The sequence below is a fragment of the Pogona vitticeps genome, chromosome 12, assembly GCF_051106095.1.
Source record: "Pogona vitticeps strain Pit_001003342236 chromosome 12, PviZW2.1, whole genome shotgun sequence".
NCBI lineage: Eukaryota > Metazoa > Chordata > Lepidosauria > Squamata > Agamidae > Pogona > Pogona vitticeps.
In genome coordinates, this window is record NC_135794.1 from 23341718 (window position 1) to 23365055 (window position 23338).

General features: G+C 44.9%; 2 long non-coding RNA genes across 2 annotated transcripts; one reads left to right on the top strand and one right to left on the bottom strand.

Moving 5' to 3' along the window:
- Positions 1-31: 31 nt before the first annotated feature.
- Positions 32-13475, bottom strand: LOC140702402 (uncharacterized). Its single transcript, XR_012081548.2, has 2 exons — positions 13362-13475; positions 32-12548 (listed from the first exon to the last, which is right to left on the bottom strand). It is a non-coding gene; the product is annotated as an uncharacterized LOC140702402 (long non-coding RNA).
- Positions 13476-20053, top strand: LOC140702401 (uncharacterized). Its single transcript, XR_012081547.2, has 2 exons — positions 13476-13561; positions 15006-20053. It is a non-coding gene; the product is annotated as an uncharacterized LOC140702401 (long non-coding RNA).
- The last annotated feature ends 3285 nt before the right edge of the window (positions 20054-23338 follow it).

Below are 23338 nucleotides of genomic sequence, written 5' to 3' on the forward strand. Positions count from 1 at the left end.
TATATCAAAATATCTGTATATATTTAGATTCTTTTGGAATTTCTCTCTCTCTGTCTCTCTCCCGAGAAAAAGTGGTTACTCTCTTGTACTTATTTACAGCCCTACGTCTCTCTCATCTAGTCTTCATAAAGTGTTTTAACCTTTAACATCATCCCTCCCATTCTTTAGTTGTATTGTTATGAATATTACTGATGCAGTGCCATTCATTTGTTTTCACCGGCAAGCAATGACTGCCTTTTGTAAATAGAAATATCTAGCAGATGTTCTAATCTTTCTTTTTAAAAAAGCCAGATGTGTAAAGGCACACGTCAGAGAAGAAGGGAGCTATAACATGAGCAGCCCACCAGTGATTTCTCTTAAAAGACGCTCCTGCAGTAGAAGGCAGGCTGCTTCAGATTTCAAGAATAGGGAGATGGGAAGGGAAGGGAAGCAACCCCCCCCCCCCATTATAATCCTGCTTTCTAGCACTGCCTATCTCCCCTTCTGGGAAATGCTGTTGAAATCAGACATCTTTAATAAACAAGAGGAAAGATCGCATCTACTAAACCACTACCGTTATCCGCTGGCCCTGTGGAGGTGATTCCTTATGGGCAGGCATCTGTTACAGTTGTGTTTCAACGAAGGCAAAAAAAAATATATATATGGGGGATGTGTGTGTGTGTGTGTGTGTGTGTGAAGCCATAGGAATATTCCGCAGTTTGGCTCAGCGCTCAAGTTGTAAAATGTCAGATATGGAGAACGTCAACACAGCAGGGTTACCAAGGATATGAGCCGGCTGCCCTACTTTCTTGATGAAGGAGAGAACGAAAAAAAGAAATAGGTCAAACAGGCAGCATAATCTGAGCCCAGCAACATATATGAATGACTGGAAACATCTCTCACGCATGGGCTGAGCAACTCAAGTGTGGAATAATCAATAAGGGCTGTCTCCTGTGTCCGGCGGCTGAAATGACTGGGACTCCATCAGGAAACGCCTTGTGCAGTACAACTGAACTGTGATGGACCTGGTGTGGTTTATTTATTTCTATTTATTTATTACTAATACTTATATCCTGCCCGACGTTGTGGGACTACTCCTCTGGGCGGTAGTTTATAGCAGAGCAGAAACCTTGACTCCCCCACCCAACCATTCCCCAACAGAATAATTTTTTTAAAAATCAATAAACCCCTAATGAATAAAACAAGCCAAGGAAACGGATCCAACAGAACCAAGTGGTGAAGACAGCCTTCAGGTAGCACAGAGCCAAAGGGTACACTAAGGGAAGGGGAGAAAATCCTTAAGGTCTTTCTCCATTTGTTGTTTGTTTAGTTGTGTCTGACTCTTTGTGACCCCATGGACCAGAGCACGCCAGGCCCTCCTATCTTCCACTGCCTCCCAGAGTTGGGTCAAAGTCATGTTGGTTGCCTCAATGACACTGTCCAACCATCAAATTTGGGAAAGGAGTACGATTCTCTCCATAGTCTGGTTTTCAACTGTATTTTGGAGGAACGAGGCCCTCCGGATCTCTAGTGGAAGGGCACTGCAGACTTTGGACTTTGGAGGCCATGATGAAGAAGGACCGCCCTCCGCATCCAGGCCAAGGTGGATCAAGTAGAACGGTCAGCATTTCTGTAGGAGAGATGCCTCTGCTATGTTAAGGAGGTGTTCCTGGTGGTTCCTAATTTGGAAAACCAGATTCTTGCTTTTAAATTTCCCACTTAAGGGCTTAGCATGAGACAAATGGGGCAAGTGAACTGAGTCCTGCTCAATCAAGAGAGAACTTGCAATGCACCCAAAAGAGATTGGGCTCTCAGCCTGCTTTCTCTTTGCATCGACAATGGCAGGTCTTATCCTTACGTTTGTATGATAAACTCCCCGTTCGTTGCAAAATACTACAAGAGAGGAAAGGCTGATGCATTGATTGCACTTCCCACATTAGGAACCATGATGACTGAACATGGGCCATCATCACATTCAGGACCAGCCTTGCTCCTGGGCAGATTGAAATGGTTGCTCTGGGCCTCAATTCTTCAAGTATGGTGGTGGAAGATGCTGTCCGATCACGAGAGCCAAATAAAGGACCAACCCGGTCGTTTTTCATGGGCATAGTGGGAGAGAGATCCATTTTGTTCTCCTCCAGCCATGCCAAATTTCTTAGGCAGGTCCTCTTCTCAGATACCGACAACAAGACCAATTAACAGCCCAGCCCCTTCTAGATATTGTGAGGGTGGCAGCCAAATGCAGAAGGAGGAGGACAGCTTTAGGAGGCTGGCCGATGCTGCTGTTTTTCTGATTATTCCTGATAATTGGGGTTGGGGGGAAGGAGAATGTGATTTGTCCCTGTGAAAGTTGGCTTCAAGTCACCACGGGCTGCACACACAATCCCTGTGTGCTTATATATATAATAGCACATGTACAAGTGACCCGTCCTCTTCCAAGCACACCAGCGCTGTTGGGTTGCAGCCAATGTAAATAATCAACCTGTTAAGAAAAATGTACTCATTGTTTAGGGACTTATTACAATCTGGCAGCTATATAAATCCTCCTAAATAAACAGTGCTCATAACAAAACAAAGCAAAATGAGTGTAAAGAAACAGCTACGAGCTTAGGAGAACATGTTTTTAATGCCATAATTCCCATGTAAATATGTTAAATAAGAAAGATACAAAAGCACTAGAGACTAAGAACTGTCTCTCTCTCTCTCTCAAAATAAAATGATTAACCAAGGGATAAATCTGTAGTAGAAGTAATGCTTTAAACACTATAGGAAGACTACAGGTATCTAGTAAGCATGTGTGGCATTTACTGAAGGTGTCAGTAGAATAATTTTGCTAATTAATTAGCCTTGGGAGATGGTGGCCTATTTTCTAACATGAGCATTTTCTCACTGATGTGACACATACACACATACAGAAACACAGTCCTGCACCCTCTTATTTAGGAGCCGTCGCAGCTGTCATTAAGTCATGTCCGACTCTTCGTGACCCCGTGGATCAGAGAGCATGCCAGGCCCCCCTGTCTTCCACTGCCTCCCGGAGTTGGGTCAAATTCATGTTGGTTGGTCCTGATAAATTACATCTGAGTAGACATGCATAACCTTGCACGTTAAAAAACAAAACAACAGCAGCAGTCTGAAACAAGCGCAGGACTATAAGCAAGTGGGGTTTTCAATGATTGATATATCACAAATTACTCAGGGTCAGGCTTGGTTAGTGTTAGGGCGGGAGACCACGGGGAGACATTGGGGACCTCCAGGTCGGCCAAGGGCTACAAAGAGAGTCCAAGGCATCTAGAAGCCACCAGGTTGGCTACTCTGGGCAGCCAGGACCCATGAAGGCTGTTTGGCTCTGCTTTCACAAGGGAGCTCTCCACGGTCCTGAAGCCCATCCTCACCATAGTTTCAGCACACTGGGTCGCTCTTCTAAAGTTCACAATGAAGCTCAAAACGGATGTGCTGATGCCTGCAGACCAGATCACAGTCAGGACTACGAGCGCTACTACCACACATACAGCATAGATGTTTAAGAGAGAGAGAGAGAGAGAGAGAGGCAGATCTCTGAAAGCATGTTTGAGCAAAAGGGGTAGGTTCTCCAGATGCTGGAGACCTTTGTTGTAAGTCCTGTTCACAGGGCAGCAACTGACAAAAAATGTGCTTGGTTACAAATGGACTCTGAAAAGAACTGTACACTGGGTGCAATGGTGCTCATTTTCCAACAGCTGAACACATGCAGCGCTTAGAACAGGAAGTCTGAGGTGGTCAATGAAAAAAAGCTAGTATCTTTGCTTGCATTTCCCATATTCTTATCTGGAAATGGGAGGAATGATGGAGCAACACCCAAGACTCCAATGATATATCAACACCCGAGTCTCGCCGTTGGCATGGCAAGACTGTCTTCTGAGGAATCGCCACTCCTGCTCCCTCAGATGTTGTGACACTGAGCAGTATTTTATTTTATTTTCATTTTTGTCTTCACAATTTATGTGAAGCATTTTTTGCACAAAGAATTGTACACAGTGAAGTCCTCATCGCAACCCTAAGAAGGCCCAGACACAGAGCGATCACAGAACCTCTGGTGACTGACCACAGAGATGTCAATGACCCATCCAGCAATACCATTTTCACATACAGATGAAACAAAGCAACAGGTTCCTGCACCTTTCATGGAAATAAATCATCACAAAACAGCGCTTCGGGGCCAAGTGTCTTGTTTGCTAGCAACCTGCACCTTTACCCTTCCCTGTTTGGTTCTGCAAAGAGAATTACACAATTTGAGAACAAAATTCTTCAATATGCATGCATGCAATTAAGCAATGTTGATTTCTGCGCAGGACGCCTGCCCCGTAGGTTAAACTTTTCAGCGTACAACTACGATACCGCCAGAACAAAATGGGCTGCTTTGAACAAAAGCCAGCTTAGCCTTGAGCCTCCTTGTAAAGGCTGTATTTACCTTTTCAGGAAAGCATCTCTCAACATGGATAATAAAGGCCCTACATACAAAAAAGAGAGAGGAAAAAAGCATCCAAGAACAGTCTATGCTGTTGCATAGTCACAAGACGGAATAATAAGGAGACGGTCTTGTCTCCAGTGCTGTGGCATCTGTTGAAGCTGATAAGCAATGGCAAAACACACACACACACCAGCTTTTCTGGAAATGTATAAATCCATGTTTGGGAGTTCAACAAAAAGACGCAAAATCGAAAAGTAGCCAGGCAAAAGCACAGATAAGAGTACAATCTTCTGAACGCCCTTGAGTTACCATCCAAGTAAACATGTAGAGAACCAGGCACAGAGTTCTGTTCAAGGGGAGGGTTTACTCGTGAGTAAGCACGCCCAGGCTTTCAGGGCCAGATTCTTACACTTTGGGACAGAACAGATAAAATAAAATAGGAATTTTTGTTACATTATGCTCTATCTTGTTATATTGTCCCGATTCAGTTTGTGCGGGTTTATTGCAATTTTTATTAAAGTTTTATTTTTATTTTAGGTGTTCTCAGATGTTCACCTTCTCAGTTAATCTTCTTTGATTCATTAGGGGAGATGATGAACATTTTATTTTTCACTGGGCTTATATAAATATGGTTTCCTGTCATGTAAATCTCCCTTAGCAGTGATCTCACTAAGTCGGTGGTAAATAAACAAAAATTCATGCAAAGTGATTCAGAAATACAAAGATATTAGAGTCTCTTAAAGAGAGACTCAGGATATAATATTCCAAGGGACCCTCCAGCAGCTTCAAATTTGCTATGAAAAACCAGTGCCCAAAAAACCGTGGAAGGTCCCCGTCTACCAAACAGATGGCAGAACCATTCAAACACGGTGAGGTGGACCAGGAACTCCTGCCCATGAAGCTAGCAACACATCCCTGCTCCAAAACCTACACCTGCAATCTGAAATACAGTGGTGCCTCGCTTGTCGAGGATAATCCATTCCAGCGAAATCACTGTAGAACAAAATCGTCGTCAAGCGAAAGTAAAAATCCCATTGAAATGCATTGAAAACCGGTTCAATGCATTCCAATGGGCGAAATACCTCAGCGTCCAGCGAAGATCCTCCATAGGGCGGCCATTTTCCGGTGCCTGTAAAGCGAGGAATCCATCCTAAAACACAGCGGGGAGCCATTTTACACAGTGGGCAGCCATTTTGAAAGCCCGACGATCAGCTGTTTTGATCATCGTTAAGCAAAAAATCGGTTCCCAAATTAGGGAACCGATTTTTTCCCTATTAAAACATCATTTTGCAATCGCAAAAGCGATCACAAAACTTCATCGTTAAGCGATTTCCTCGTCTAACAAGGTAATCGTCAAGCGGAGCACCACTGTAGTACGAATGACAATGAAAATATTTCTTAATGTATTACCTAGGATTTTGCATGGCGACTCTTACTTGAGATGTTAGCCACGCCTAGCAACACTGGTTTTTATTTTGGAATCAATGTGTTTTAGAGCAAACTGTCCCAGAGGGTATTTCCATTTGATTCTTTCACAGCACCCCTTGTACCCTTCCTTCCTAGCAGATCTGATTCTTCATTTTACCTATGCCTGTGGGGAGGGTCCCCCTCCCTTCCCCCCCCCCCCCATGTGTAAAAGCAGTGAACCGGAGTGAACTGGCTTGCACCACCTCTGACAGGATATTAGCCAGGACAGACTGTATATATTAAGTGCCAGGAGAGACGAGAAGGCTTTAATGCTTAAGAGGAGCTGAAGGAAGGCAGGCAGCAAAGGGCAGCGCGAGAGAAGTTCATTTTTATGTGCGCCTCATTTAGATGGCCCGATAGCTTATCGGCTCACGCCAGAAAGAGAAAGAAGGGGGTATGAACACGGAAGTGTTAAGAGTAAAGAATCCAAGCATCAACCACCCATAAATTCTGAAGGGAAAATATTGCTTGTAGGTTTAGAGAGAAACCTTTCCAAGAAGCTCACCAGAAATGTGGATCTGTCGGTAGCTTTCGGTGCTTATCAACCAAAGTTTTCTATACAGGGGTGTCATCCCCTCCCCAAATCTTAAATTCAGCCTTGACTGCTGAATGGTGACATTGTATTGCCAAAGCTCACCAGACTGAAAAAAAAAACAAAACCCCAAACCTTGTGATGAATTACCTATCTATTGATTTATTACATTTATATCTCACTTGTCCACCCACAAACTCAAAGCAGTGTTGATTGCTTTCCACTCCAAATCATTATTTGCTGCCCTCCCAAACTTGGCTTGTTTCTTCTGAATCTATACAATGCCATCATCGCTAACAGAATGGCAGAGCTAGAAGGGAGCCTCTAGATCATCAAGTCCAGCCCCTCTCACGGAGGCGCGTAGTGGGGGAATTGAACTCCCAACCTCGGGCTCCTCAGCCAGAGACCTAAAGCACTGAGCTCTCCAGCGGCTCTATCTATCTAGCCCCCAAAAGAGATCCAGTGCCTTGATGTCTCAGGGCGGGGGTCAATTATAATCTTGACCATTAGATCGCTTGGTCGAAATCTTCCCCTGCAGTGGCCAAAGTTAGTCTTTTTAATCTTGCCTCTACACCTGCAAGCTAGCATATATAGGCATTATACAGATGAATGTCCTTTTTCAGCCTATTTTCCATAATGCTTTAACGTGTTTTGTACATAATCAGATGACATCTAAATACAGCAAGAGGTGATTAAGTTCAGCACAGCCTCCACTGGAACCCAGGAATCTCGGCGGACACCATGTTCTTCTCCCTAGAAGTGGCCATGTGTGTTGGCCTTATGAGCGCCCTTTGCTTCCTTAGCTCTCAGACTTCTGCACAAACCTTGTTAACGAGGAGAAAGTGAGTATTTTATGGTGCCCACGGCCAAGCCTTTTTCTGTACAGACTGCAGAAGGTATGCCTTGCCATAATGCCATTTCTAAGTGTGGGGTTATTTTGTTTATTTGTTTATTTATTGGATTTTTTTGGTCGCCTGTCCAGTGGCACGTCCCCACTCTGGACAGTTTAAAAGCATGAGCATAAAGCATAAAAACACACTGCCAAGCACCAATCCATAAAGAATCCAAAAGATAATCCCAAAAACCGAGGACACCCCGGTGGTGGCAGCAGGCAAAACAAAACCAGAATCAAAATATAACACAGACATCAAAATATTAGGAGGTTAGCCGGGAGCCAGGTTGGGGTCCCCAGGCTGTCTCTCCTTTCTCTGCTCTAACGTTTTGAATTCTCTGGGCAGAGCAGAAGGAGGAAACTTTGCATTTCATATTGATGTGAATGAAGTTGCTTTGGTCCTCAGTGGAGGCCAAAAAGGATTCAAAGTAAAGTTTGAAAGGGGTGCGGTTGTGGTTTACAGTATCGAAAGCTGTCCAGTGATCTCAGAGTATTGGGGAAGAGGTACCCTTTGGGTCATCCTTCTGACCCACGCTGTTCCAGAAGGACCTCCTCAGTCCCATCAGATGGCCATGATTCGGACTGGAAAGGGTCAAGGATTCTGCCATGATCCAATGTGTTCCAAAATGGTCCCATTCTCTTCACCGCCCGTTTCTGAAGGGCTACCAATCCTAGGCTTCGCGATTCTGCCTGCCTGCGTGATCCTAATCCCGCTTGCCATCCCAGCTGCTGTGTGTCACCAGTTCCGAAGGCAGCTGTCCCCAAAGTGCCCCCAGATCCCTGCCAATCTTTTCAATTGCATTATACAATCAATTAAACTTCTCTGACCTTCCTGTCTCCAGATGAAATCCAGCCGTCGATGCTTGTGAGAAGCAAATCATGTGTGCAAATTGGGTCTAATGACAGCTGTAGACGTGTCGCCGTATGCAAATGGTGCATTATCGGCTCTTTACAAGTCCAGCCGCACTCGCTGGATGGGTGTATCGTCGAGAAGAGTTAACGAGGAAAATTCATTCTCCCAACACGTCCCACGACAGCACGTCAGGCAATTAAAAGACGGCAGAAGGGAAACCCAATGTGAGAAAATGTATTTCTTTTCAGGTGGAGCCTCTTTAATCCCATCTTTGGCCACCATTCCTGGAGGGTTTTCACAATAGTCAGGCTGTCTGGCTGATTCTGGGACCAAAGCAGCCATTTTTTCCCCTAAGGAAAAGAAGTGGAGTAGGAGGGTGATCAGAATGACTAGGCTTGGGAAAAGCCTGGGAATTATAATTTCCACCACTCCCCCAAAAAACCCTTTTTCTAAATTCTGCTTTACTGTCTACTAGACACCTAGATCCGTAACACCATCCCTGATAAGGTCTTGGATAATGCTGATATAAACTCCGACATAAATTTGATACCCTTTGGGAGCTATTCCTTGATCCAACGGTTGTTGGAAGTTTTGTATTGTTTTATTGTTCTATTGTTTTATTCCTTTCTGTGGCTCACATGTTTGGGCCTTTGAAAGCAACTAGAGTGTGCCGTGTTCAGTATGTTGGTAGCTATAGAGTCGGTCCTTGTGAACAGCTGAGGTAAGTTGGAGCAGCTGGTTGTGGGCTCAGGAGCTGGGAATCACAGCCCCAGTGTTGAAGGTTACAGGCCTTGGGCAAGCCGTACATTGATCCCAAAAAGTCACCAGGAGGAAGCGGTGGAAAGCCGTTTCTGAGTACTGTACGCTTAGAAAACCGTGGGCGGGTCGGCATCAGTTGGAATCAATCTGGCAGCATGTAATTATTACTATTATCATTCATGGGCTGAAGGGGGAGGGAATCTCTCTCCTTAGTGATGAGGGAAGGGTTCCTCTGAACTTGTGGCTATTTTAAGAATGGCGCTGTTGCTCCGTGTTGCTTGTTATCATTCTTAAAATCTCCCGAACGCTACTACCACCTTCTAGCTAAAAACCCAGAGCGAAGGACGACAGCTTTGTCGTCACTCTGATTTCACTTCAGACACCTTCACATAGTCAACACTCATTAGATCCCTAAAGTGTCATCAAGCCAAGCCAGAGTGAGGGCGTCTCACACCTGAAGCCAACTCGGAGTGACAGCAATCTTTCTTTTTCTGGACCAACCCTTTGTTGTGAAATGATTCCTCCAGTTCAACATATCTTCAATCCCCAGTAAACTTTGCTGCTGTTTTTCCTTTCTATATCTTTGCCTTCATCTCCCCGACATGCTTTCACCCTCTCAGGCTGGGAGCACTCGCCAGTTTTAATGAGCCATTGAAGAAACAGCTTCCAGACATAAGTGCCTAATGAAGAAAAATCAACTAATCTCCAAGAAGCAATCAAGTTCAGCGCTACCCATTTCACATGATGAATAGGGGATTACCCTGGACCGTTCCCCCTCTATCATCTCTTTCTCTCCTGCTGTGAGTTGGACCAGTCTGGGCTTCTGCCTCTTGCCATGGGTTGCCATGCGGGGAGGGGGGGCAATGACGATGGACCACTTGCACCATGGGCATGCACCATGGGCCATGCACCATGCAGGCTTTCGTAGAATCCTCGTCCCTAACAGAAGTAGCTCGCTTTAAGCCCAAATGCCACAGAATAATTCCCAGCTGAGTCTTAGTTGCTTGAGAAACACATTTTTGTTGAAAACAGCACAGAGGCTGTTTCCATCGTGGGCAAGGCGCCAGGCCTTTGTGTTCGAGAAGAAAAGCTTCAGTGACTGACTGGCCCTGTTAGAAAGCTTTGCCAGGAGCTGTAGTTAAGTCTGTAAGAGAGTTACAAGTTGATCAATCAGAAAATAAGCCTTCTGCTGTGTGCCTGTGCCTGTATTTGTGGGGTGTGTGTGTGTGTGAGAGAGAGAGAGAGAGAGAGAGAGAGAGGGAGGGAGAGGGAGGAAGGGAGAAGGAGAGGGAGGGATGGAGACAGATAGACAGACAGAAAAACAGACAGAGATTAGAGGCAAAGGAGCATATGTATTTCTGGAAATTCACTTGTTTTCCCTCAGACAAAGTGTACCTCAAATAACCATTCCTCAGGAACTGGCTTGGCAAATAATGCCCCTGTTTACCTTCTGACGACCAATCAGAAAACAAAGCATACTAAATGCAAGATACGTAGGTGAGAAAATCATGTGTTCTGTCACATACCGTACACTGCTCAGGGAGCACTTCTCCAAAACCATGCCCAACGTATCATCTGGTTGAACACAAACACAAAATGAAGCCTTTAATCAGCAGCAATTGGCCATCGCCAGTGACGCCATTCCCGTTGTGCAGGTGGAGCTCCCCAGAGGACGTCAGCCACAATGTTTGAGCGGATATCTGTGTGGCCCGTGTGCAAAAGCCAGTGGGAAAGTAACAAGAGAGCTAGCTTGTGGATTCTGGGAGTTGTAGTCCAAGAAAGCAATGTTGCCCAGCTCTGGGACACAAATGCAAGTGTTTCCTCGATATTCATTGATGAGCATCTATAAGCCATTTCCATCTAAAGATTCCAGAACAATCTGCAGCCTTTAAGGGACTGGAAAGGGCAATTTGGGGGGGGGTCAACAGCCTCCCTGTCCCTGAATTTCCCATGGTGGCTGGGAAATTTTAGTTGTTGGGATCCCAAAAAGTCACGTCCCCAGTGTTTGACAAAAATAATGAAATAAACATAATAAAACCATAGACACCATTAATACATACTCAGTGTCAGATCATATTCTATATTGCCCATAAAATATTGGGTGGAGCGGAAAGGTTTGTGAAACTGGGAATCCTTATCACCCATCCCCAAATCCAAATCTTGCAATCCGTGGCAAAATGTACACTACACATTAGCGGGGTTGCCCCGTTCATCTGATGGAGGGCTATGAAAGACACCGGCCATTTGCAGAAGACAACGCTCTGATTTTGACAGAGACTTAGCTCTCTGCTTCCAGATCACACCAGCGTTTTCTGTGAAGCCGGGATGAGATCAGCCGCCAGCACAATTTGTTCTTTGCCCCATGCCTGTGTGATCACAAGTCCTCTTTCAAGCAAGGAGGAGAAAGGAACATGTCATGAAAAATGTCAGGAGGCCCTCGTTAAAAGAGGCAACCCCAGCAAAACATTGCTGTCTGAAGGCTTGTTTTTCTTTTCTGCATGACTGTTGCACCCTGTGTCATCTTACTTCAACATGGAACCTTTCCAATTAGCCTCTTCATTAGCGGAAGCCTAGAAGGAACTCCTCAGGCTTCTCATTTGCGGGGATATTTGCTTCCACCAAGAGGAACAGACTCACGTGGACATCCTGCGCCTTCCACCAGGTTGTCACTGGTGTGTCCTTCCAGTAAAATAAAGGACCTTTCTGTTCATTCCTTGCAGGGATAGAGAAACTGGGGTTCTTTTAAGGTGTTTTCCATAGCTAGTTTACATTTCACAACCTAATCTTTTTGGGGGGGATGGGGTAGGGCAGTTGGATTGTATAAGATTACGAGCTAAAACCTTGGCTAAGCCCATGAGCAGAGGATGCTTTGATGCTGGGGGTTGGGTAGGTGGGTTGGTGGTTTGCAAGCCCATTTTGTATCCATTTATCTCTGGCTGAACTTGCTCCATCCTTTCAGGAAAGAGAAGAGAAGGGCATTAATTCTTCAGCGAGGCCAAGCTGAGCGGTTTAAGGAACTTGATGGAGAAAGAGGCTTCTGTCGGCACTGAATAGGCTGCCAAATGATGTGGGTTCTAGGTGAAGCTTTCCTCCCTGGTCCATGGTTTGGGAGGCATCAGATGGTTCAGCTGACGTCTTCCATGGCAAGTGGCAGGTTCAAGGAAGTGTAGTGATATCAGCCGAGTTTGGGTGTTGGTTGGTCTAGAAGACAACTCTATTGACCTGGACCAGTGCAGAAAGCAATGTGAAGAGCTGATCTCATCTGATTTCATAAGCTAAGCAGGGGCACAATCTCATGGCTCTTCAGGAGGAGTAAGGGAGGAGAGGCTGCAGAGCCGCGGCTGCTGGTCAGAGCTGGCAATACATGGCGAATGGACTGAGGGCTAGATCCGAGTATAAGAGAGCTTCCTAGGTTCCTTTCACTTCATGCTCATGATGACATTATATCCTCAGGGAATATCCTGCCATGGAATCCTCCAAGGAAACATGGAATCTCATGGCTCTGCTGATGAAGTGTTGAATGGGATCTCTAGCTTGTGGTTCTTCAAGCCAGAGGTGGTCTCAATGGAAGCAGGGGGGCGGGTTTCCACATGTGCAAGAGGGTGGTGCCTACCACCTAGGGAAAAGAGCAAAGACAGGATAATGGCATGTGCAACAATGCCTTGGGTTTAAAAACAAGCAGGATTGTGGCCACAGACTCTGTCAAGTCAATAAACCAACAGCAAGGAAGATCAAGGTCCCCCATCTGTGGTTTGTCACCAAGGAATTTGAGGAAATCCTTCTAAGTTAGTTGTTCTCAATGAGACAAGCTATCTCAGTACATCGAGACAGCCAATCAAGTGTTTCTTGGCCTCTTTAAACATTTTTTTGCCTCCAGTGCAAGAACGAGACAATGAGCACTTTTTGTTTCAAATTGTTGCCATTGGGTAGTCCACGCAGCCTCCCAGAGGTTCTGTAGGACAAAAAGTGGCCCATGAAACGGCCTCAGTTGCCCACACCAGGTGTAGCCAAACTTCAGATTAACCTGACCTCGATGAAGCCAGGGGCGTCTTAGGAAATTCCTTGATCTCTCTGTCCCGATCTTGCTTCAGATGGTTGCCTCCTTACTGGCAACACTACGTTCCACATTTTAAAAAGTAAAAGCCTCCCTTGGAATGAGTGAAAAGGGGTGTGGAAGGGGGCGAGCAAGTGATGGGACTAGATGAAGTGAAGGTTAAGCAGGACTTGCATCTCCTGCAGAGAATATCTTCTTCCCTGTAGTTGTGGTTGGGGCTGATATGAGTTCACCCTGATGGTTGCTAAGCAATAAAGAAAAAAAGGAGCAGGAGAAAAAAATGAGCAGGGAGCACAAAAGAGCAGGGGAATGTCTGTGAAAGAGACTTTGAGATCGTAAGAGTGCAAGATTAAATATACGTGCAGCCTGGCTTACCCGGTACGCTGAGATGCTCTGCGCCTCCAGTCACTTCCCCAGATCTCTGACAGGCGGGCGCCTCAACCGCCAACGAGTGGTCCAGCATCTCATCTAAAACATCCCGAGCATTGGCTGCTAGCAGATCGCACTGCCTGCTTCCTTCCACACTGGCTAACCACAGGTGAAGGGTTTCGCATTTGCTGCTCCGCACCGAAAAGGTAAGAAGGAACGGGGTCTCACTCACTCCGGGTGGAGGAGAAGGTCAGATTCGCAGAAAGCCTATTGCTTCGTTCTGATGTGGCAGGTCGTGGCGGCTCATTTCCTCAAAAACTGTGCTTGCACAGATGTGCATGGAATACAGCAAGATCCGAGTCAGTTTGGCTTTAATATCATCCCCCCCCTTGCATGAGAGGTGCCCCACATCTGTGATAGCCAGCATTTATGTATGCATATCCAAGAAATGGGGGGAAGGGGTTCAGAAGAAGTACCTATTCTGAACAGGGGCACGAGGGGTGTAAATAATGATCTGCATTCAATATTGCAAAGATCTGCCATCAGCGAACCATGTTCACCTATGCTGTGAGATCATGTGCCCAGAGCTTATATACATACAGGTGTGGGTGTGGAGAGGGGGCATGGTGATTTCTGCATGAATATGTACTCACAGGTTTTCCCTACTCACATCCTAGACCTCTAAACCTCCCCTTTTCAAGCCACCGATCAGTTAAACTCAGATGACATGCTGTGTTTTTGTATTGCATGGATTTCACTTCCGACAATGCGCCTGAGTTTGGTTTTTCTATCGTAGTTTTTATAGGACAGAGATGGGAAGCGTGTCACTCCTAAACGTATAGACATGCTCCTTATCACGCTCCCGCATAGACTCATAAACTTCAGCATTCAGTGGTGCTTAGCTTTTTATTGCTTGAAATTATTTACCATATGTTGGAGGCATTTTTATCCTTCCTGATCGTTTCATAGTCATTAAACTTTTATTCTTTACCTGTATTTTTTAACAGTTTGCTTAAGGCTCATCTGTAACATTTTTTAAAAAGTTTGTTAATGAAAGGCAGATGTCTGCATACACAGCAATGAGCCACTTAGATTTGCCAGCCAGCCATATCACCTACAGATGAATGGCCTCTTTTTTTTTTCTTTTAATTGTACTGGGTTGGGTCTGCAATCTGCCTTCCATGGACGGAAGACTCCAGCTTATGGTTGGGGCTTTTCGGGGTCCCCTTCTCTCCCACCTCCTACATTTCGAGAACTCTGTGGCTGAGCCCCATGGCTAACATTTGATCTGCTCTATGCAATATCGAATGAGTTAGCCAACCAATTATACACCTCTGTGTTGCATCTTTGGAAATCTGCATTATCAGAAAACTACATTCCATGTTCTCTCTAGGCTGGGGTAGTGAAAACCTGGTAAGTCACTTTAAAATAGAAAAAAAACAAACTTATCACTCATTCTGAATTAAAATAAACTAAGGCAAACTGCTAGTGGGAGAAAAGTGTACCTTTGGACTTGTGAGAGATAAGTGGCTTGTGCTGAGCGATCGAGCTGAGATTTGGCTCTTCTACGGTGCATATTTGAATTTACTTCTCTTTTTCTCTCTTTCTTTCTCTCTGTCTGTCTCTCACATCTCCCTTTTAATGCTGCAGGGAAAGCAAACATTCCTCTTTCGATCAACAGTAACAGCACCTGATGCAGGCGGATGATCCTTCTCTCCTGCACCCTCATTAGTGGAGCCGATGGAGCTTGACAAACAGGAGGACCGAAGGGATGCTGTTGGGTCTGAAAGGAAAAAAAAAAAGAAATCTGGGCAGAGCATGTGTGGTGTGAGAGACACATACCCCCACAAGCCACTCTCTGCTCAATAGAACATCCCCTTACAGTGGTCCCTTGCTAGACAGTTACCCCACATGACAGTTTTTTCACTAGACTTTGACTTTTTGCGATCGCTATAGTGATTCGCAAAACAGTGATTCCTATGGAGAAATTTCGCTGGACTATGTTTGGTCCCTGCTTCACAAACCGATTTTTGCTAGACAACGATTTTGACAGCTCCCTCCGCGTTCACAAAACAGGTGTTTTTGGGACCTAAGCTTTGCAAGACAGCAATTTAAACAGCTGATTAGTGGTTCACAAAGCGGCTTTCCTATGGCCAATCTTCGCTAGACAACAGCAATTATTCCCCATTGGAATGCATTAAACAGGTTTCAATGCATTCCAATGGGGAAATGCTTTTTGCTATTTTCAGCTCAAGTTAAACCCCTCAAATCAGTGGGGACTTAGTAAGCCAAGAGGTAGAGACATTCTGTTGATTCAGTGGGTGGGGGTCTGCCCTCGTCGGGACTTGGCAAGAGGAGGGAGGAAGTCTTTTAAATAAACAAAATAAAATCAATGTTCTCTGCCTTGGAACTAAAACCAGCAATCCTCCTGATTCCTGACTGGCTTTAACCACCAGGCCCACGGATTCAGAGTGATGGGATCCGGAGTCTAAAAAAAATCAAGTAGTCAGGTTTGGCAAGGCAGTTTGTCCACTCAGCCTTGAAAGAAAATTACCTGTTCTCACAGCCCACGTTTCCTGCAGTTTTACTGCCTCTGCCCAGGGCATGTGGCAGAACATCTGCTCCAGAAACACTCAAAAGCAGAACGAAAGCAAACTGGGCAGCTGGCAGTTATCCGGGCCCATAACAAAGCTGTCAATAACTGGGCAGATGGCATCTGGACTGTAGGAGGAGCGGCCAGCCCAGTGGGCCCTGTTAATGACTCGGATGTGTTTTTCATTTTGCACACCTCCCCACGGCCTTCTTCCTTGGGCCATGCAAAAGACAGCTCGGGATTCAAAGTGGGGAGGCCGTGGGCTTCATCAGCACCCAGGCATTTGCAGGAATGGACCTGTCACGCTGGAAGCCGAGTCAACCCCCTCCCTCATCAGCTCCCCTATCCATGCTGTTTGAGTGAAGGGCGTAGAAATGAGAGCCTGGAATGTAGGTCAGTAGATAAAGCTCAGCTGCTGTAGTTGCCATGCAAAGGGATTTCAAGCCCGAAAGGGCACACAGGTTTCCCGAAGCGCTGGGAGGCCAAGCCACTGTGCACTGCACACAGCGCCTCGCATGGAGAGGAAGGGTTCCCACCAAGAAAAGGAAGGAAAATGTTTAAAATCATTGCATCGGACGTCTCATCCTGCCTTAGATTCCTGTCTCCATCTGCGAAAGAAAGAAAGAAAGAAAGAAAGAAAGAAAGAAAGAAAGAAAGAAAGAAAGAAAGAAAGAAAGAAAGAAAGAAAGAAAGAAAGAAAGAAAGAAAGAAAGAAAGAAAGAAAGATGAGAACGACTAGTTTGGATACACAACTAAGGCAATTTCATGCTGGATCAATATTTTCATTCATGTATCCATCACCATCCCAATATTTCAGCACAAACTATCCGCACCAACCTCAGTGGAGCCATGAATCCCTTCAGGGTTTTCGTCCAAACTTTAAAGGCGGTAGGCAAGGGGCTTGGGCCCGTTTGGAGGACAGATCTCAGCACTGTGGAAAGCTTGTGTAAAAAGTCCAGATTGCAACCTGGACTGATTTCACCATTTTAGATTTAGATTTTAGAGCCACTAACCTTCAGGAATCACAGCCCCCATCCCAGAACCGTTTATGTCCAAATTGGGCCATTTTGCATTGGAGTGCCTTTGTTTATACTGGCTCTCCAATTGCTACCACTCAGAAGGGCCAACATACTTACTTACTTACTTACTTACTTACTTACTTACTTACTTACTTACTTACTTACTTACTTACTTACTTACTTACTTACTTACTTACTTACTTACTTACTTACTTACTTACTTACTTACTTACTTACTTACTTACATATTTGATTTCTATACTGCCCATCTCACCGAGCTATGAAGACTGACAGTGTGGCCTTGAACTTCATTATCTTTCTTTTTCTAGCTGGATCCACTTTCCCTCAAGAAGGGGGAAAAGCCAGAGGTTCTACCTTGAGGGTGTTGTTGACCAGATAGCATGTAAACCTAATGAATGGATGAATTATAAATTCCACCGGCTCAGATGCGCCATGCCTTCCTCCACCAGCACGCAAGGATACCGTACATGTGCAATGCCAGCCAGCAGACATAACCTGATCATGCTCTGTGCCTAAGTAGGATGCAAACAGATGATTATTTGTTTCTGACGCCACCCCTTGCTCAGCGTAACAGGCCCACCCTGCAGCTTTGAAGAATAGCGAGCTTTTCCGAATGCGCCTTGCCTGAAGGCAGAGGAGGAGGGAGACCATGTGGCTAAGTCAAGCTGTGAACTGGAATTGCATTACACATTCAGCATTGAATCACTCCCGCTCAGATCTCCCACCTTTGATCTGCAGTAATACAGGAAGTGTAAACTAAGATCGGGTTTATGCCATCAGTCTGGGCTAGACATCAAAGCAAGGGCAACAGCCTTGCCTTCAAGATAAATTGCATACAGGAGCTTGCATAGTTGCTGTGGGTGGGTGTGTTTTTTTTAAAACTCTGCCCCCATTGCAGGAGCCATGCATCAATATTTGTCACAGAATGAAGAATGAGATGACGGAATCGACGGAATTGTCCTTAAAGCAGTGTTACATCATCGAACAGTCAACAGCAGCAGCTTTCCAAGATTTTAAACTAGGTGTCCCTCTGCGGTCAGATGCCAAGGACAGAACCCAGGACATCAGAGGCCTGTAAAGCATGTGTCACGCCACTGAGTCACAGCCCTTCTCCAGAAGGAAAGGGCCAACCCTCTCTTCCTTTCTCACGTTATAGAGAAATGCTGGGCATTTGAGTGGCTGCATCTAGAACAGCAAAAGAGAGAGCATGCATCATTAAAAAAACTGGAAGAGGAGGACAGTAGTAAGAGTAAAAAATGCATGGGCAGCTTTCTAGCCTGCTGCTGGATTGCCAGAAAAAATGAACAAGTGGGTCCTAGATCGTATCAATCCTGAACTCTCACTGGAGGCAAAATGGCTGAAACGGAGGCTGTCCTACTTTGGGCACCTCCTGAGAAGGCGGGATTCTCTAGAAAAGACAATAATGCTAGGAAAAGTGGAAGGCAGCAGGAGAAGAGAAAGACCCAATACGAGATGGAATGGCTCCCTAAGGAAGCCATAAGTTTGAGTTTTCAGGAGCTGAGCTGAGCTTTTGAAGGCAGGAGATTCTGGAGATCACTGATTCATAAGGTTCACCCTAAGTTGGGAGTCAACTTGACATCAACAACACAACCTTTAACATCTCCATGCCCAGCTGCTACCAAGCGTTGATTTCAAGAACCCGCTCCCCCATCTCACTCTTTATAGTTCTTCATTTTTTAAATCAAGCTTGGGTTTGACCCTCCTTCGCCCCTTCGACAGCAAAAGGTGTGTTGTTCAGCAGGAGGTGCGGGGAGAGAATATGCCTTAAGAGGTTTATTTCCATTCATAGGAAACAAAAAAACTACGTCCAAATTGTGCATTTTTCAACCATGCTCTGGTTTATGCCCACAAAGTGCCACAGTTAGGATAGGAGGCATTTTCCTTTGTCTCTGATTTTGACATTATAGTGAGATATTGAGAGTAATAAAAGTAACGGTGGTTTCAGAGCTTCCCCCCTTCCTCTACATTTCCTGAGTGATCGATACTTCTATCTACTACCTGCATTTCTTTTCCCAGTTGCACCCCCCGACAACCGGATGAATCATGCTGTTTTCAAACCCTTATTCCCTGTTGAATCTGAGGATTACATATAGCCTTGTAATCCTTGGGTTTTATTAGCTGGCCGGATAGCTCAGGGGCTTGTGTCTCTGGCGGCAGAGCCAAAGGTTGGGAGTTCGATTCCCCCACTGGGCCTCCGGTGAGTTGAGCCAGCCTGGGTGGCCTTGGGCCAGCTGCACAACACCAGGGTTGCCCCCTAGAGGAAGAGAACGGTAGCACACTTTCTGAGTCCTCTCTACCTACAAAACCTTGAAAAGGGTCACCATTAAGTCAGAATTGACTTGAGGGTACCTGATAATTATTGTTGTTGTTATTGAGGATCATGCTCATACGTTCACTGGCAAAGTTGTAGGCTCTCAGGTGGAAATGCCAGGTGGTCATTTGGCCCCATCCGAGAACGTCACATCGAATTTCTCTCAGGAAACCTAAAACCCAATTACTAATTGCACTTCTTTATGGAATAAGCTCTAACCAATGGAAGCTAAGAAGAGGCTTTGGTTTTCCAGAGATTTCTGGGTATGAGGTGTCAGCAAACACGGGTTCGAAAACACACGTGTAAGCCGGGACAGAGAGCAATCAGGAGTTTGCACATGCTAAAGTGGGCTGAGTGAGTCCAATCTCAGCTAGCCATGATACAACACTCCATCTCACAGATCTGCCCACATACCAGGGTTCTTCCCCCGGTTGGAAGGGCTTCCCTGGGAGAAGAAGAAAGTTCTAATTAGATATTAAAGTCTGTGGCTGATGACTTCTCCAGCCTGATGCGCGGGGAGCCGCGTAGCCAGGATCCTGGCCTTTGAATTCTATTTGCATACATTTCGCATGTGGGGCAAAGCAACAGTTTTAGCACACATGGTGAGTCATAGCAGGAGACACTTCGGCAATGTGTGGGAGAATGAAGAAGGCCCTTTTGAAGAGGATATAAGCAGTTGTATTAAAAAATAATACGTATTATTGCCTGATTAAACAAGGGACTTTGAAAAGTTTTCTCCCTCCATCTAGCAGACTAATCAATTCAACATTGCAGCTCTTGAATTTATTTTTCCACAATGCATTGATACCAGCCTTCCTATGCATTCATAAATGAGATCTCTATCCATGTACAACCCAGTCTAGAAGGAAATAATTTACTGAAACCTGTTGAGGGCTACACCAGCACCGGCTAGAGAGATTAATTGGCTGTTACGGTTTGATTGTGTGGCGTTCCCTTGGCGGCATTTGGAAAATGAAAAGTGATATTTTCGTTACTACAGAAATCCTGATAAAAAGGACAGTGCAGAAATGTGTTGTTTGGTTTTTTTAAAAAAACTTGGTGCATCAAGTTATGCTTTCCAAATGCATCTAAGGGGTATGTTATTCTGTTGCATTATGAGAGGAGTAACGTCCACCCAGAGAAAAAGAGAAACAGATAACCAAATAAGGGGCTCAAACAGTGGCATAGATTGGGCTGAAGCCTGCATATGCGAGTAAACCAGTATAAATGCAAGGTTGAAAATCATGATTCCAGTACAAGTGCATGAGAAGGGAGAAAGGCTGACTGGTAACTTCAAAGCCCCTTTTCTCTGCAATAAGATGTACCTTGTGCTTTAGCAAAAAAAAAAAAAAAAGGTTAGGGGCAAAATGTTAAGTTTCAAGGCAAACAGAAATGGTATTGAAGGGTAAAATGGAAGTGCACAGAGCCTTTTTTTTACACTAAGAAAAGAAAAAGGGAAAATATGAAACACAACCTTGTATCACCTCCAGATTCATTTGGAGGAAATGGTGTGACCTTCCAGAAAATGTCCCCTGAGTTCATGGATCTTTCCTACCTCTGGATTAATTACAGTGGTGCCTTGCTTAACGATAATCCATTCCAGGAAAATTGCTGTTAAGAAAAAACATCGTACAGTGAAATTAAAAAACATCGTTGTGAAGCGGATTTGTCGTAATGCAGGGTAATCAGTAAGCGGGGCATGACTGTATATGTGATGGTGGATAGAATTATGTACCATGCGGCTAAAGGGAAGTATTCTTCCATCCCTTAATTCGTGGAACAATCTTTGGAACTGGGTAAGTCTAGGACTGACTAAAATAAGAGCTTTTTTGTGGACATGAGAAACATTTTGATGTTAAGAGGACACTGACAGTAGGGCCAATTATCTGGGAAGGTGGCGGACCTTCTCCTGCTGGCATTCACCAGAAAGAAGTGGAAGACCTTTAGCTCCGGTCAGGTGACACATGGAGCAGTATGCCAAGCTACATGACTTAAGAAGGCCTTCTCCAACTCTATGTTGCCATCACCATGAGCTTACAGGTGGAATCTGCCTCCATGCCTGGTTGTCTTTCTCCCACCGCTCTTCGGAGAAAGTTAGCCACCAGCAGCAGCATTCTGGGAGATGTAGTTTAAAAAAAACCCTCTAGTTGGGGTTAGAGTTGATGCTAGGGCAAAGGTCAGGAGAAGAACCAGAATTCAAGTTAAGATTCATCACCTCTCTGTATCTTGCTTCTTTGTTTCTGGGCCACCTTGGGCATCTTGTTCTGTACAGATCCCATGACAAAGCACAACTTTGGGTCAGATCCTGCATTCAGACAAATGCCTATCTTTCCTCCTCTTCCCATATTTTCCCTCTACCCACAAAGGTCTTCCAGAGATGCAAGCTTAAAGAAACTAGACCGTCAAATGAAGCCACGTTCTTCTCTAGTTGCCCAACGTACTTGGAAAAAGTTTTTTTCCCGCAGGGAGAGAAAATGTCGAGTGCTGAATGTTTCTTGGCTTTGTTTTTCCCCATTTTTGAAAACCACTGATGAAAGAAGATTTCGCAAGTCCCACATCTATAGACAAAGCAGTGCCACTTAGGAAGAAGATGGGATCTGTCTGAGACAAGAAGATATAGCATCTCATCCTGTCAAGTCAGACACTTCCATCTGCTGCGTTCCAGCCCATTCACTTGTCTTCCAAGGCTGTGTTTACATAACTGACAATTTCACTCAGCACCACTATTTTTAAAGGAGACCAGGGCTGATGCCTGTACATCATCCTGTTTAATTGTGTACCATAGACAAGATGTTGTAATTAAATGCCTTTGCCCAAATGCTCAGGGTAGTTGTATACAATTAGTACTGCATTTAACGCACAAGCCAGGAGATAAATTGTATGATTATTCTTTTGCTCTCTTCCTGTAGCACTCCCGCCCCGTCAACGGCGCTGAGAATCCAGCCACATAGTTCACATCATCACAAAATAAGCATTAACTGGAGGCTTTAGATGCAAGCCCCATTGTTCTGCTTCTGCTGTTTATAACGTCTCTCCACTCCCCCAATTTCATTTTGTTCGTGGGTCTGCCTCCAGTAAGGGTGAAAATTTGTTCTGAATCAACTGCTAGATCTCTGGGTGGTTTATTACAGTGGTGCCTCGCTTGACGATGTTAATTAATTCCAGCAAAATTGCTGTAGAGCGAAAACATTGTAAAGCAAAATAAAAAAGCCCATTGAAATGCATTGAAACCCGTTCAATGCATTCCAATGGGCTGAAAACTCGCCGTCCACGAAGATCCTCCATACGGGCGGCCATTTTCGGGTGCCTGTATAGCAAAAAATGGCTCCTAAAAACAACAGGGAGCCATTTTGTACACTCAGTGGCCATTTTGAAACCTGACAATCAGCTGTTTTTAGATCATCGTAATGCGAAAATCGGTTCCCGAGGCAGGGAACTGATCATCGTGAAGCAGATTTTTCCCATTTAAACCATCATTTTGCAATCGCTTTTGCAATCCCAAAAACCTAATTGTCAAGCGATTTCCTCATTAAGCGAGGCAATTGTTAAGCGAGGCACCACTGTATTTTAGAGCAATAACCTTACTGGACCACTAAAGGTTTAAAAACAGAGGAGTTAATAAGTTTTAGAATAAAGCCACTACATCTGTATTGGTAACTGTGCCTACAGTCTAATATATCTCCTTTTCAAGTTGTGTGTCAAGTTTCACCCACCAACTTTTAGAGAGGAATGCATAAATGCCGTGCTCTGTAAGCTTGTATTAGAGGAAGCAGAACAAACTACCACCAGTAGTCATGGGCTCATGTTACTGAGTCCTAAGATTTTTATTTTATTAGCAATTCTTTGCTTACGAGCAGTAATATACTCCCATGGACTATAGCGTTATAGCACTCTATCAGAAAGTATAGCGCTCTATCAAAATGTTTAGCACTCTATCAGAAACTACATATCCCAGGATGCTGTGTGATGGAGGCGTGGTGAATAAAGTAGCACTGAACTGAAATACCTGTGCAGTGTA